Source organism: Scylla paramamosain, chromosome 1 (genome assembly GCF_035594125.1).
Source record: "Scylla paramamosain isolate STU-SP2022 chromosome 1, ASM3559412v1, whole genome shotgun sequence".
Classification (NCBI taxonomy): Eukaryota; Metazoa; Arthropoda; class Malacostraca; order Decapoda; family Portunidae; genus Scylla; species Scylla paramamosain.
This window is the reverse complement of record NC_087151.1, coordinates 24,161,821-24,169,085: the sequence shown is the minus strand read 5'-3', so window position 1 is coordinate 24,169,085 and position 7,265 is coordinate 24,161,821. Positions and strand designations below refer to the sequence as shown.

Genomic DNA, 7,265 nt, shown 5'->3' with positions numbered 1-7,265 from the left:
TAGAGAGATGGACAGAATAGGAGTGGGAGAAAGAAGAAAGTATTGTGCAGAGAGGCCGCAGGCGGAGGGGAGGCATGTAGTTAGCAAGATCAGAAGAGCAGTTAGCATGAAAATAGCGGTAGAGGGTAGCTAAAGATTTAACATTGCGTCGGTGAGAAAGAAGCTGATGCCAGTCAGTTAGAGGAGAGTTGATGATACGAAAATCTTTTGATTCCATTCCGTCTAAAATAGCCGTATGAGTGGAATCCTCCAAACATGTGAAGCATATTCCATGCATGGACGGATAAGGACCTTGTAAAGGCTTAGCAGCTGGGGGGATGAGAAAAATTGTCGTAGAAGTCTCAGAACATCTAACTTCAAAGAAGCGTTTTTAGCTGGAGATGAGTTTTGAAGTTTCTAGTTTAGGTTATAAAAAAAAAAAAAAAAACATGTTCAGTGTAGAAGAAATGAAAAATTGATTGTGTTTATACAAGAGAGGATAGTTGTCTGGAAGGTTGTGTTGATTTGATTGGTGGAGGAATTGAGTTTTTAAGGCATTAAACAATTAATGCAAACAATTAATCAGAAATTTTAGAGAGATCGAAAGTTAGGCATCCTTGCGTGAACTGTTTACTTCCGGAAGGGTTGAACGTCTATAGAAAGAAGTGGAAAAATGCAGGGTGGTATCATCAGCGTTGGATTGGATAGGATAATATGTTTGGTTTAGAAGATCGTTAATGAGTAATGGGATGACAGTGGGTGACAGGACAGTACACTTAGGAACACCTCTGTTAATAGATTTAGAAGAACAGTGACCGTCTACCACAGGAGCAATAGAACGGTCAGAAAGGAAACTTGTGATGAAGATAAAGAGAGAAGAAAAGAAGCTGTAGGTGGGTAGTTTGGAAATCAAAGTTTTAGGCCAGACTCTATTAAAAAAGAAAATAATATGTGTAAGGCAACAGCAAAATTTTACCAAAATCTCTCAAAGAGGATGACCGAGATTCAATAAGGAAAGCCAGATCACCAGTAGAGCGGCCTTGACGGAACCCAAACTGGCGATTAGATAGAAGTTTGTCAAGTGATATATGTTTAATAATCTCCCTGTTGAAGGTAGATTCAAAAGCTTTAGATAGGTAGGAAATTAAAGCAATAGGACAGTAGTTTGAGGGATTAAAATGCCCACCATTTTTCGGAAAAGGCTGAATGTAGGTAAACTTCCAGCAAGAAGGAAAGGTAGATATTGAGATGCAGAGTTGAAAGAGTTTCACTAGGCAAGGTGCCAGCACAGAGACACGGTTTCGTAGAAGAAGAGGGACCCCATCATGTTCATAAGCCTTCAGAGGTTTTAGGCTAACGAGGGCATGGAAAACTTCATTACGAAGAATTTTAATAGGTTGAAAGAAGTAGTCAGAGGGTGGAGGAGAGGCAGGATAGCAAAGGTTTGAGCGAAGAGTTCAGTTTTAGAAATAGATGTGATAGCAATGGTGCCATCTGTTTGAAATAAAGGAGATAAAAAAAAGAAACAAAGTTATTGGAGATGTTTTTGGATAGATGCCAGAAGTCACGAGGGGAGTTAGATCTTGAAAGATTTTGACACTTTCTTTTAATGAAGGAAGTTTTGGCTACTTAGAGAACAGACTTGGCATGGTCCCGGGCAGACATATAAAGTTCATGAGATTATGGTGTTGGAAGTACTTTTTTGTGGGCCACCTTTCAATTATATACAGCATGAGATCAGGCTGTGTTAAACAAAGGTTTGGAGGGTTTAGGTCGAGAAAAAGAGTGAGGAATGTATATCTGCCTCTATGCCAGACATTATCTCTTCTGTTATGCACTCGGCACACAGATACGGGTCTCTGACATGGATGCAGTAGTCCTTCCAAGAAAAATCAGCAAAATACCTCCTCAGGTCGTTCCAACAAACAGAGGCAAAACGCCAGAGGCAACTCCGCTTAGGGTGATCCAAAAGAAGGATTGGAGCGACAGGACAAGATACAGATATGAAATTGTGATCGGAGGAGCCCAATTGAGAAGAGATGGTAACAGCATAAGCAGAAGGATTAGAGGTAATGAAAATGTCAAGAATACCTGGCGTATCTCGAGGACGGCGAGGAATACAGCTAGGATGTTGCACCAATTACACTAGGTCAAGGAGCATAATTGAAGGCTACTTCACTAGGATGGTCAGTGAAGTGAGAGGAAAGCCAAAGCTGGAGGTAACACTGAAGTCTCAAATAATGGTGATCTCTGTAAAAGGGAAGAAATAATGTGCTCCACTTTGAAAATAATGCAGGCAAAGAATTTTCTTATTGTCAGAGGAGATAGGTGAGAGGAATACAGCACGGATAAATTTAGTTTGAGATTGACTCTGTAGTCGTAGCCAGACAGTATAAAACTCTGAAAATTCGATAGCGTGGGCGCGAGAGCAGGTTAAGTCATTGCACACATAAAAACAACATCAAGATTTGGATTAAAACACAGGTTTTTGGAAATGTTGTTCTGTTTCTCTAGAAAGGGTTGTTTGTATCCATTTTTATCATTCTGGTACCATAAATGGTGAATCACACTCATAATAAACGTTTTTGATGACTATGTTCTATTTCTTAATATTGTGTAATATCTATTAATTTGTTTCAACGTTTTAGCATCTAAGAACCTAAAATCACTCATAAGACAGGTTTGTGGTAATATCTTTTCGTTTCCCATCATTGCATTTGTATAGGAATTTTAGTATATAATGAACTCAGAAATACTCAAAACACACGTTTTTGATAATGTTGTTATGCTCCTCCAGAAAGATTAATTTGAATGCATTTCAGAGTTTAGGTACGTAACAAGCTTAAAAACACTGAAAAGACATAATTTTAATAATATTGTTTTGTTCTTCAATATATTTTTTTTATATCTTTATTTATTTATTTATTCTTTTTTTGTGTGTGTGTGTTTTGGTGTCTGAAATCCTGAAAAAAAAAAACGCAAATTACCCGTTTTTGGTAATGTCGATTCATTATCCTATATAAGTTCTTTGCATGCATTTAGGCGTTTTGCATGCATTTTTAGCGTTTTGGTACGTAAGAAGCTGGAAAACTCTGAAAAGAAACATTGTTGGTAATGCTGTTTTCTTTTCCAATATAGTGTGCTATAAATGCATTTTGGTCTTTTGCTATCCAACAGGTTAAAAAAAAAAAAAATTAGGTAATGTTGTTCTGTTTCTTCATATAGGTTTCTCTGTATTCATCTAGGCGTTTTGGTTAATAACATGCTCAAAACCACTCACAATCAACTTTTTAATGAAATTGTTGTTTCTCTATAAATTGTGTTTTGCATGCTTTTTACCGTTTTGGAAAGTATGAAGATAAAAGCGCTCAAAAGCAACTTTTTTTTTTAATATTTTTCTTCTTCCTAATATAGTGTGGTTTCTATGCACTTTGCCATTTTATATATATATATATATATATATATATATATATATATATATATATATATATATATATATATATATATATATATATATATATATATATATATATATATATATATATATATATATATATATATATATATATATATATATATATATATATATATATATATATATATATATATATATATATATATATATATATATATATATATATATATATATATATATATATATATATATATATATATATATATATATATATATATATATATATATATATATATATATATATATATATATATATATATATATATATATATATATATATATATATATATATATATATATATATATATATATATATATATATATATATATATATATATATATATATATATATATATATATATATATATATATATATATATATATATATATATATATATATATATATATATATATATATATATATATATATATATATATATATATATATATATATATATATATATATATATATATATATATATATATATATATATATATATATATATATATATATATATATATATATATATATATATATATATATATATATATATATATATATATATATATATATATATATATATATATATATATATATATATATATATATATATATATATATATATATATATATATATATATATATATATATATATATATATATATATATATATATATATATATATATATATATATATATATATATATATATATATAATACAGGTGTTTGATATTGTGGTTGTGGTTTTTCATATGGATTTTCTTGGTAAGCATTTTGGCGTTTTGGTACCTAACATGGTGTATAAGGCTCATAATACACGTGTTTGGTTATGTTCTCTTCCTCAATATAGAGTACTATTTACGTGTTTTAGCGTTCTGATAGCTTAGAAAATTAAAAACACTCATAATTCACGTTTATGATTATGTTTTCGTTTTCCTATGCTGACTACTTTTCATGTGTCTTGGCTTTTTGTTACAATCAAACAGTAAAACACTTAAAACACACGCTTAAGGAAATGTTCTGCTTTCTTTTTATGAATTTTAGCGTTTTGTTACCCAACATGGTGAAACAGACTCATGACAGTCGTTTTAGGTAGTGATGTTCTGTTTCTCAGTATAGAGTAATATTAATTTGTTTTAGCGTTTCACTACCTATGAACATTAAAAACATTCATAAGAGACGTTTGCGGTAATATTATTTAGTTTTCCCTTATTAGTTGATTTGCATGTGTTTAACCAATATGTCTCCTAATAGACTGAAAAACTGTCAAAACACATGTTTTTAGTACCTAATAAATTCAATTTTTTTATTTTTTTTTGGTGGGGGAGGTAATGCTATTCTGTTTCTTTATATAGGTTTCTTTAAATGCATTTTAATATTCTGGTAAGTAACAAGCTCAAAATACTCTTTTTTGATAAAGTTCTTCTCTTTCTCCATTAAGAATACTTTCCATCTGTTTTAGCGTATTGAAAAACACTCACAAGAAAAGTTTTTGGGTAATGTTGCTTTCTTTTCCAGTATGGTGTGCTTTGCATGGAGTTTGGCATTTTGATACCTAAGAAGTTCAAAAACATTTATGTAAGAAGTTGAAGTGGGCGCGCCTGCGAGAGGCTCACAGACTAGTCAGCGAGGCCCGCCAAAACGAGTCTTAAGGCCCTGAAGGTTTGTTGTTGTGGGGATTTTGGCGGGAGAGGCGAGCGAGAGAGAGACAGGGTGCAGAGTAGTGGTGGATTTGCCATTTGATTTGCAGGTATGTTATTGGGATTTGTTGTATTCTTTCATGGTGAAACAGTGTACATTGGGGGACATTATTGGGGGATAGGGTGGTGATTTGTACGCTTGGTTGGCAGGAGTTTGGTCTTGGCAGTGTGCTGTGTTACGTCAGTGAGGTGGCACCGTAGCAGATACTGTGAACTAAGGAGGCTGCAGTGAGGAACTTGCTGTCCCTGGCTGCTATGGTGTTAGTACCGCCGTGCATGGAGGAAGAGCTGCAGTACTTCAGGGTAATGGTAGTGGTGTACCTTCAGCGCGTTGGGTCGGTGTGCGGTTGGGCCTATAGGGTGTGAGGGTCCTGGGGGTACTGGTTAGGGTGGGACAGTGTCAGTGGCATATAACATTTCTTGTGTTGGTGCGTGAAGTGTTTATTTCTCCTGTTTATTTGTATGTGGATTTACCCATTTTCTCATGGGATCAGGTATTTTGGAGTGCCAGCAGTGTGGCCTCTAAGAGTGTTAAGCACTCATATTTTATTTGTGTTTTCTTTATTATGTACTCATTTGTGTTTTCTTTATTATGTACTCAACCATTAAATTTTTAAATTGTGGCCCGGGTTTCTGTGAACCTAAGCAGGAGGTTTAAATTAATCAGTGGGTTCTTGTGGTGAGTGCTTGGTGAGCCTATTTAAGGTAGGTTAACTGTGCCCTAGTTTTGCACTCATTACATTTATAATACAGATTTTGGTCATATAGTTGTGTTTTTTTTATATAAGTATCTTTATATGCCTTTTGGCGTTTTGATATATAAAATGGTGAATAAGTCTCATAATACACGTTTTTGGTAATCTTGTGCTTTTCCTCAATATTATTTACGTGTTTACCTGATACCTAAGAAAAACAAAAACACTCATAACGCCCGTTTATGATTATATCGTTTCGTTTCATTATGTTGGTTACTTTACATGAGTTTTTGCGTTCTTGGACCTAACAAACTATAAAACACTTAAAACATACATTATTGGAAATTATTTGTTTCTCCAGAAAATGTTTTTTGTATACATTTTGGCGTTTTTGTACCTAAAATAGTCAATGAGACTCATAATACACGCTTTTAGTAATAATGATTTGCTTTTCAATATAGAGTAATACTTATTTGTTTTAGCGTCTCAGCACCTAAGAACCTCATAAAGAACCCTCATAAAACATGCTTGTGGAAATACCGTTTAGTTTCCTCATAACGGCTTAATTTACAAATGTTGAGGCGTTTTGGTATATAATGAATTGAAAAATATTTAAAACACTAATTTTTGGCAATATTGTTCTGTTTCTCCGGAAAGGGAGTTTTCATGCATTTTAGAGTTTTAGTATGTAAGAAGCTCAAAAGCACTCAAAAGATACGATTATCATAATGATGGTAGTTTTACCATGTCAGGTTTGCTGCCTAATATTCTGAAAAACACGGACACGACACGTTTCTGGTAATGTCATTTAATTACCCATAAAAAAAAAAAAACACTAAAAACACATTTTTGATTAAGTTCTTTTTCTCCATAAAGGGTGTTTTACATGCATTTTAGCGTTTTTGTACGTTATAAGCAAAAAAAAGTAGTCAAAAGCCACGTTTTTTGGTAATGTTTTCTTTTCCAAAATAATGTGCCTTAAATGTTGTTTGGAGTTTTCGTATCTAACAAGATAAAGAAAAAAAAAATTCAAAATACTCTTTTTTGATGTTCTTTTTTCCATAATAGATTTTTTACATGCGTTTTACCGTTTTGATACTTAGGAATTTGAAAAAAGAGCCATGTTTTTAGTGATTTTATTTTCCGAAATAGTGTGCTTTGCATGATACAGGTTTTTGAAAATATAGTTTTCTTTTTTAATAAACGGTTCTTTGTATGTGTATTGGCGTTTTGGTACCTAACATGGTAAATAAGACAATACATGTTTTTTGTATTTTTTTTTTCTTTTTCAATATAGGGTACTATTCAAGTGTTTTAGCATTCTGATGGTAAGAACATCAAAAACACTCATAATTTACGTTTTCGATTATATCGTTTCGTTTCCCTCTTTCGGGTACTTTACATGTGTTTTGGGG

General features: G+C 32.3%; 1 long non-coding RNA gene across 1 annotated transcript; it reads left to right on the top strand.

The window, feature by feature from the left end:
- The first annotated feature begins 5,039 nt into the window (after positions 1-5,039).
- On the top strand, positions 5,040-5,778 carry LOC135098196 (uncharacterized). The gene is made up of 2 exons (XR_010266926.1): positions 5,040-5,205; positions 5,306-5,778. It is a non-coding gene; the product is annotated as an uncharacterized LOC135098196 (long non-coding RNA).
- The last annotated feature ends 1,487 nt before the right edge of the window (positions 5,779-7,265 follow it).